Source organism: Labeo rohita, chromosome 13, assembly GCF_022985175.1.
Source record: "Labeo rohita strain BAU-BD-2019 chromosome 13, IGBB_LRoh.1.0, whole genome shotgun sequence".
NCBI classification, from domain to species: Eukaryota; Metazoa; Chordata; class Actinopteri; order Cypriniformes; family Cyprinidae; genus Labeo; species Labeo rohita.
Genome location: NC_066881.1, coordinates 7,438,880 through 7,447,626, shown reverse-complemented (window position 1 = coordinate 7,447,626; position 8,747 = coordinate 7,438,880). Strand labels below are relative to the sequence as shown.

The following is an 8,747-nucleotide window of genomic DNA, read 5'->3' as shown; positions in this document are numbered from 1 at the left end:
TCAAAATGAAGTAAAGCATGCATAAAAGAATCTAAACTTTTGTATCTGTCTTTGTTATTTTGTAAACTAACTAAAATTTAAAAGAATCTGTTTAGAAAAAATGTGCGGGGAGTGGATTTCCAAGATGAAATGTTACTTTAACATTCTAGGAAAAAAAGTGAACATGAGGAAAACGAACTACATGAACTGAAAGTAAGAGAGATATTTCATAAAATTCATGAACAACACTGCCATCAACTGATGGGCATGTGTAAGTGCCGGTCATTAACAAGACATATTAGGCCTTTTAGACGATCTTAGACTGCGGCCTGCTGTCTAGACTGAGGTACTACAATCAGTTCGACTGAAACCCAGAAAGTCAGAATCTCAAAAGAAGCTATCAAACATATAAAGACGTTAGTTGTGTTACTGTGTCACATTCTTTTTTTTTTTTGTTTGTTTTTTTTAAAGGTAAATACGCATGTAAATGGAAAATTAACACAATATTCAAATAATTAATCATGTTAGACTTTTTAAGTCATTATATTACACATTATTTTACGCCATTAAGTAATTATATATTCATTGCCAAACTCCTAATACCTAACTAATAATTTACGTCATTATACGTCCTCTTAAAAAAATAGACACAGGCTTATTCGAACTGCAATAACAGAAAAGTTGCAATATTACAAAAACACTGCTCCAGGTGAGGCTCGAACTCACAACCTCGGCATTGCTCTGCAACGTACTGCTGTATAAGTACCGCGCGCTAACCGATTGCGCCACTGGAGCTTCGCTCACATTGGCTGCAATTGGATATATGACTTGAAGCCGTACCATCCATACACTACCTCACATTAGATGTTTCTAAGTACTTTCTCAACACTGTTACTTAAGTATTTGTTGGTTAATTGGCGAAAATTAGATTCTGATGGTGCCACTTGTTGTTTCACGTCTTGCATGTTTCATCTTGCGGCGTAAGTTAATGAAAACAACACACAGATACAGTAATACCTTAAGTTATATCGATTTAGTAGCATAGTTTAGTAATTAGCATCGATTTGGCTCGTGTTATAAGCATTAAATGCATTGTTGAATGTTAGTAATACAGCCAGTGCTCTGGGAATAGCATTTTGTAACGTTACTGTTTGATGCTACTGACTAGCAAGAGAGCTAACGTTAACGGCAGACTGTCAACATGAGAGAATAGTCCTACATGAACACTATTATAATGAAACAAGCTGCATTTTCTTCATTTCACAGCTGTAATATATATATATATATATGCTTCAGTGACAAAAATGTGTCTGTTGCGAACCTAATAGTATACAACATGGGTTTTTACAATGCACTTCTTTTACATTACCCTGCCTCAACCATTTAGAATGGCAACTTGGTCACTTTGGTCACCATATAACGTTACGCTACTACATATAGTACTTGGCTAGTAACTCATGGACGCGTTTTACAAAACTATGACCAACATGTGTGTTGTACAATACCATACAATGTGCTTACGTTTACTAGGCTGTGCATATTAGGCAGAAATTCTTATGAATGCACTATAGCTCCCTCTATAGGATATTTCCTGTTCCTGTTAAACGTTTTTTACCAGTGTTGAGAAGGTCCTGCAGAACGGGGTGGAGCTGCATGTGGGGCAGGGCTACATGTGTCGCCCCGCCCACAAAGTATATCATTGGTCAGCAGGATTTTATTTCCACTCGTTTGTCGCTGCGTTGGTGAGTAGTGTGTGTGTATTATTACATGTTAAATGTATGTGGTAACAACGGAAGACACAACAGGTGGGCCTCTGCTAATAAAACGGTGATGTTAAACTGCTGTTTTGTATGACCAATAAAATGAAATACTCAAACTGCATTATCTTCATGTTCTTTGAGTTTATTCCTCTTCATATATTGTTTAGTCCAACGCTTTTGGACTTCCAACTTTCTTTAACATGAGGTAATCTCTATATTTTATCTCTACATGTACACATAATTTATTGTGAAAGGTTTTGTTATCAGAACAAAGCAATAGCTGTCATGTAGTTCTTATAAAAATGGCACTTTATCAATTCATAATTCTAAGACAACATTTTCAAAGAAACTTTAAGTGTTGAGTTGGTGACAAAAAAAAAATACATTAAATACAAGTAAATACGTAAATAAAAATAAAAACCCATAAATAATTTAAATTTGCAAATAAACATTAATAGTTGCGATATACAGTTCTTAATGCACAAAGATATGACAGGTCGAAAGCAGGAAGTGGATGCTTGCTTAGAAATAATAATGAAATTTTGCCCAAAATAATGAATGAAAACATAATGTATTATGTTTGATTAATATAACGTGTAGATAATTAACGAATTCATAATATATTGTTTATTTTTGTATGTAAGTTAATATCGCGAATGATATTATATATATATATATATATATATATATATATAGCTTCAGCTGTGCTCTTAACCGCATTTCCTGTTTACAGAGGTGTCTACGTCATTACATGTCATTAGCCAACTGAACCATTTATTAATATCACGTAGATAATTAACGAATTTATAATATATTGTTTAATATTTTATATGTAACAGATATTTAATATCACGAATGAATCGTAGCTTGAACTATGCTCGTAACCGCATTTCCTGTTTACGGAGTTGACTACGTCATTACATGTCATTAGCCAATGAAAGCAGCCAATGACGTGCAGCCCCGCCCTGTTCTGCAGGCTGCAGCCGGGTATACTTGCCAGTGTTTGCAGCCGGTGCTACAGCCAGTGTTGGGAAGGTTACTTTGGAAATGTAATAGGTTACAGATTACAAGTTACTTGATTTAAAATGTAATAAGTAGTGCAACTTTTCAATTACTTTGTTAAAGTAATGTAACTTATTACTTTTAATTACTATTTGATTACTTTTCTAAATGTCTAATGTTTTCAACTGTTAATCATTTTGAAACATTTAAATCAGGCAGAGTTAACCTTACAGTAGCACTCAACACTGATTACTGTCAGACTTTCAAAATCCTTCATCACTTGAATTAAGATTATAATAAGTAAGGGATAACATACATCTTTATTTTGCAATAACAACTGGCTGAATGTACATTATCTCACTTATTACACAGCTGCTTGATAGATTATTTAGATGTTTTGTGTCACGACACACGCAACACTGATCTGAGCTGAAATATTTGAACGCAAAGCTTCCATGAAGAAATCAGTTGCTAGCAAACGGCAAGTTCAAACTAGACATTTTAGGGACACAGTGCAGTCAAACCACTTTTCTTACACAACATTTCACCACATAAATAATTAAGTAGTAGTACTAGTTTGCTACTTATCTTATAATTCATTAAAATGTACAAAATTAAAATTAAAATAAAAATGGCAGCAGCTGCATTTGTATAAAACAATAGAGCAAGTCCACTATATCAGGATGACAGAATTAAGAAATTGTCCACATAATATTAAATTAAGCTTTAATATTTTATTAGCTAACCAAACTCAAAGCTTCCGCCAATAAAAATTATCAAGCATATAGCATTGACTTAAGTCGCCCCGAATGAGTCTGAGCTGTGTAATAATTTAATTTAAAGCACAGCCACCACAAATTCAATTTTTTTTTTTTTTTTACTTATATTTTTGGGCTTTTTATGCCTTTTATTGTGATAGGACAGTAGAGAGAGGACAGCAAAGAGCTGGGAGGAGAGAGGGGAGCAGGATCAACAAAGGATCTCGAGACGGGAATCGAACTTGGGTCATCGTGAGCGCTATATGTCATAACAAGATCATAACATAAATAACATCATAACAAGAAATAGTTTAATAGCTATGATACTAGGTTTGAAATTAAATGTTTGCATAGATATGACAGAAAACACTAGCATCTAACAATGCCTTGGAAAAAACAGTCTTAAAAAATAAAGTTTATGCATAAACCCAAATAGGAAATAAAACAGTTATCGAATAAGCATGTGTCCTATTCTGTGTCCTAAACTCCTCATTTTAGAGCAGTCAATGCAATTTATGAAAGAAGTCATTTAAATCTGTAAGTGGGGGTGGGTGTGTGAAAAAATTCAGATGTAATCAAGTTGTAATCACTAGCATTTTTCAAAAGTAACTGTAATTTAATTACATATTTTTTCTCAGTAACTGTAACTAATTACAATTACATTTATTTTGTAATTAAATTACGTAATTCCGTTACATGCAACTAGTTACTCCCCAACACTGGCTACAGCTAATGACTGGGTGAAAATGGGAGTGATTCTAGGACAATATTGTAATATCGCGGGATCAGAACATGTCAAACTAGGTTTAATCTCAAGGTGACCAACACATCAGTGTCATAAGGTATTTAATGAGAAAACGTGTACTTCCCATCAGGTCACAACCCTGCATAACATGCTAATACAACCTTGTTTACGAATTTGAATAATATGACAAACCCAATAATTATAGTCTATATGGTACACTCTTTGTTCACTTGTCTGGAAAATGTCTTCTGGGATTGCTTGAATGCCCTAAATACATTTCCAGGTTGTACGTACCATGAAGGTCGTGTAGCAATATAAATTACATTGGTCCAGATCTACAGTATGGCCTACATATCTGCAATAATAAAAACATCACCATTTCCACTGAGAATGAGTGGAACCAGACTATCAACCAATTTAAAATGAATATTTGGTAACACTTTACAATAACACTCATTAGTTAACAGGAACTAAGAATGAACAATACTTCTACAGCATTTATGAATCTTAGTTAATGTTAATTTCAGCATTTGAAGATGTGAAACCAGCTAAAAGCCATCTTGGTCAAAAATGAGATAATGATACTGAGTGAATGCTTCTGACACATAGTATACGTCCATCAAATACTTTTACCCAATCAGAAGTACCAGTACTTACATAGAAACCTATACAAAGTAGCCAGAAATAAATGCTAATTAAAAAAAATATATATATATATATATATATATAGTATATACTTCAGATGGATTTAGAGGCTTTTGCATCTGAACTCTTCATTTACTAATACATTATTTGTTAACATTAAATAATGCACTGTGAACAAACATGAGCAATAAACCACTGTATTTTTAGTCAAGTCAAGTCAAGTCAAGTCAAGCTTTATTGTCATTCCGCTACATGTGTGGACATACAGTGGAATGAGATGTTATGTCTCGCAGGACCACGGTGCTACATAAATAAACATAAATATGAACATAAATACACTAGACGTAGAAACATTGTTTTAAACCTATACATGTAACGATACATATACTATAAATAATTGACTATGCATAAACATAACCTAAGACAGACTATACAAGTAGTTTACATAATAACTGTGCATGATAATGTGCAGAAAAGGTATTTAAAGGTTAAGATGCAAATAGTGCAAAAAGATTTGTGGTGCATTGACAAGTAGAAATTTGTAAGTCCTTATTAGGTCCTTGTAACGTTAATAAGTGTTAATAAGAAAATTTTATTAAATAATATTAACAAAGATTAATAAATAGTGTAATAAATGTACTGTTCAATATTCGTTCATGCTAGTTAACACATCAACTAATGTTAACAAATGACACATTGTAAAGTGTTACTAAATATTTTTAAATGAATTTAAAAGATGAAATTATACACAATTAAAAACACATCCATTGTTGAAACCCCATCTCTCTAGTTTTACTTAAAGAATCTGTAAAGTAAGGTAAGATAGTGTTTCATATATAAAAGTGACAGAAACAGTCGGTAAATAATGGGGGAGAGGAGCTGTCAGGGTGATGGTGCATTGCAAATAAGCTGCAGTGATGAAATAACATGACAACAGAAATAACTCCGGTAGGCTGTGGGTTCATTTCAGTTTAAGCTATTTTTCAGAATGCTTTCCAGTTTCGACTCCTCAGCGTCTACTGACGCACCCTCCCTGTGTCGCTTCTCCTCTTCCACCAGACACCCTGCATTCTGAAACTGCAGCTATTCTTCTGCTCTGAATAAATGTCCCATTTATCTCATATGCATATTTATTTTTGTGCTCTTCTTTAAAAAAATCCCCTCTGTGCTCTTCCCATTTAACTGGCTTCTTCCTCAATTTTTCTACTACAAACACATCTCTTTTTGTGTGTTACCACAGCCTCTCTATTGTCGTTTCATTTCTTGATTTTTCTTATGTGCATATTCTCAGGTTAGTAAGTGTTTAGAGTATTTAGAGCAGTGCATAAACATTGAGATAAAGTAATACATTTGAATAAATTGTGACAGTTTGAAAAGTATGTGTTGGTCAACAAGCAAGCTACTTCTTTACCATTTTAACTGGGTTTTGTACATATTCAGGAGTTTAGGCACATAGCACTGAAACCCTACTCTAATTGTTAGAGTGGCCAAGGACCAGCAATCTCCACGTAAAACTGAATGGGCAGACTAAGTTGTAAAGACTTGAAATTGGTAGTACTCACACCGTCTGCAACGTCACCAAGGCTCACCCAAATCGTCCTGATGTGGGCGCTCAAGCGATCAAAAGTACGAAATCGATCATAACTCCTTAACTGTTTGTAAGTTGGCCCAAAATGCCACAAGCATCTTCAAGGACATTTGCACATCTCAAAAAACATGGCCACCATAGGCCGATAAACTTTGAGCACCTTTTTTTAAACAAGGTTAACAGAGGCAGATCAGACCAAAACTTGGTGGGCCTTATTGACTCACGGCCCCAAGGTCCATGACTCAAGGTCTGTGATAAATTTGAAAGAATTTGGCCACTGGGAAGGCGATATCACAGTTTTCAAGTGCGTAAATGAATATATATGCAGTTTTTCACACATACGATAGACCTCCTCGTTACAAACAACTTTGCCTCTAGAACCACTGCTGTCAATCAAACATTAGTTAAATGCTTGAAAAGATGTAAAAAAAAATATTTTTGCAAACTAGTCCTAGGTTTTTCACTCAAACTGGAAAAAAAAACACTGCAGTGCAATTCTCTGAACTCTCTAAGTCAATAATTATCAAAAAAGATTAAATTTACCCTTTGAGAAGCTATAGTAGGGTTGTTTAGAAAAGGGGCCCGTCCAAATATACCCAAAATCCTATAAAGCCTAAATAAAAACGCACATACGACAGGTAATTCTAAACAAGCATGCAAAGTTTTAGGGAGATCAGACCACAGCTGCCGCTATAACAGTCATAAACGTTAAAAACAATGTATTTCTGTGGTAAATTACCTGTATTTGCCAAAAATGCTTTTTTAAATTAAAGCGTTTGAACCCTGGTAATCACTGCTTGCAGCTATATTTGTATATGTATATGTAACACATTTCTCAACAGCCCAATATCCATCAGCCAGAGATCCCAAAGAAGCTAAAGAGATGCCCACTTGTGGCGAAAGGAGAAGTGGTAATTATTTCAATTTACAAAAAGGTCATAATGACAAGGCCATCAAATCTGTGTTCAAAAACTAAACTAAAACCACAAGTACTCAGATCCATATGCATACATAGAAGTGAAACTTACAAAGGTGTTTTTCGCACTGCTTGTACTGTATGTTAGTAGATAAACTGTTATGCAGATAAAAGTGTGCTATGAAGCTTCCTTTGTTTGTTGCTCTTGTCAGAAATTCTTTCTTGTGGTTTTTACACTATTGCTGTCTGTTGTATACTTCCACCTAAAACTTTTATCTTTAATTTGCATTTCTGGTTTCATCTGGTTTCTTCTAGCAAAGCACATGTGCAGTTTGATACAGGATGACGAATGATTTATGATAAATGAGGAATTAAGTAACACGGGTAACTTCCTTTTTGTATTTGCGCTGTAAATTTGTGCTCAGTCTGGTAAGTTTTAAAATTTCAAACCATTTTGACATTGTGGTTACAATTATAACATTTGAACACATTTCTGTATTTATAAGGTTTGCTTAAAACTAAAATGACTAAAATTATGATTTCAGTGGGAATTTACAGAACTAATGTGATGCTTTGGATTATAAAACACGTCCCTTTTCATAGACGTCAAACACTGAAGAAATAGAAAGAAAGATTTGTCAACTCTGAATAGTTAATAATGATTTAAAGCTTTAAAATGTGGTACTGGTATTCACAAATGCTACCACAATTCATTTTATTGATTTAGAAACAGAGTTGTAATCTGGATAAAACAACAATTTATGTTTACAAGAGTATGTGAGGTTATGTAAGGCTACTGAGAGACAGTCAGTTTCACGTTCACTTTTTTATGTTAAATGTGTCTGTTGGGTTATGAGCCATTGGTTTATTTATTTTTTTATTATATTTTGATAGTAAGGAAATTGTTTTAAACAGCTCATTAAACTCCCCCGAGACAAGCTATGGGATGAAATAGTGCAATAACATCATCAGGATGCTGCAGCCATATATAGATTCAATTGCTTGCTACATTCGCACAAATGTCTAGCCATAAAAATATTGTTATTATGATTTTTTTTTTTTTTTTTTGGGGGGGGTACTCTCATGGTCCAAACAAAAAAGTATAAAAAATTGGTCATTCTTTCTGTGGAGCATCTAACATCACATAAAACATTTACACAAGGCCATTCATTCATTCATTCATTCATTCATTTCTTTTAATTTTCTTCATGGTTTTGAGGATAGAAGAATCTCATTTAACCTGCGTTAATTTAAACAGATTTTGCTAAGTGACAAAATAAATTGAATGAACATATGGTGGATGTTTTGCATAATAAATGAACTAGTTTTGCATTTTAAATGTCATTAAAAGGGG

General features: G+C 33.7%; 1 non-coding gene across 1 annotated transcript; it reads right to left on the bottom strand.

The window, feature by feature from the left end:
- Positions 1–680: 680 nt before the first annotated feature.
- On the bottom strand, positions 681–774 carry trnai-uau (transfer RNA isoleucine (anticodon UAU)). Its single transcript has 2 exons — positions 737–774; positions 681–716 (listed from the first exon to the last, which is right to left on the bottom strand). It is a non-coding gene; the product is annotated as a tRNA-Ile (tRNA).
- Between the last annotated feature and the right edge of the window lie 7,973 nt (positions 775–8,747).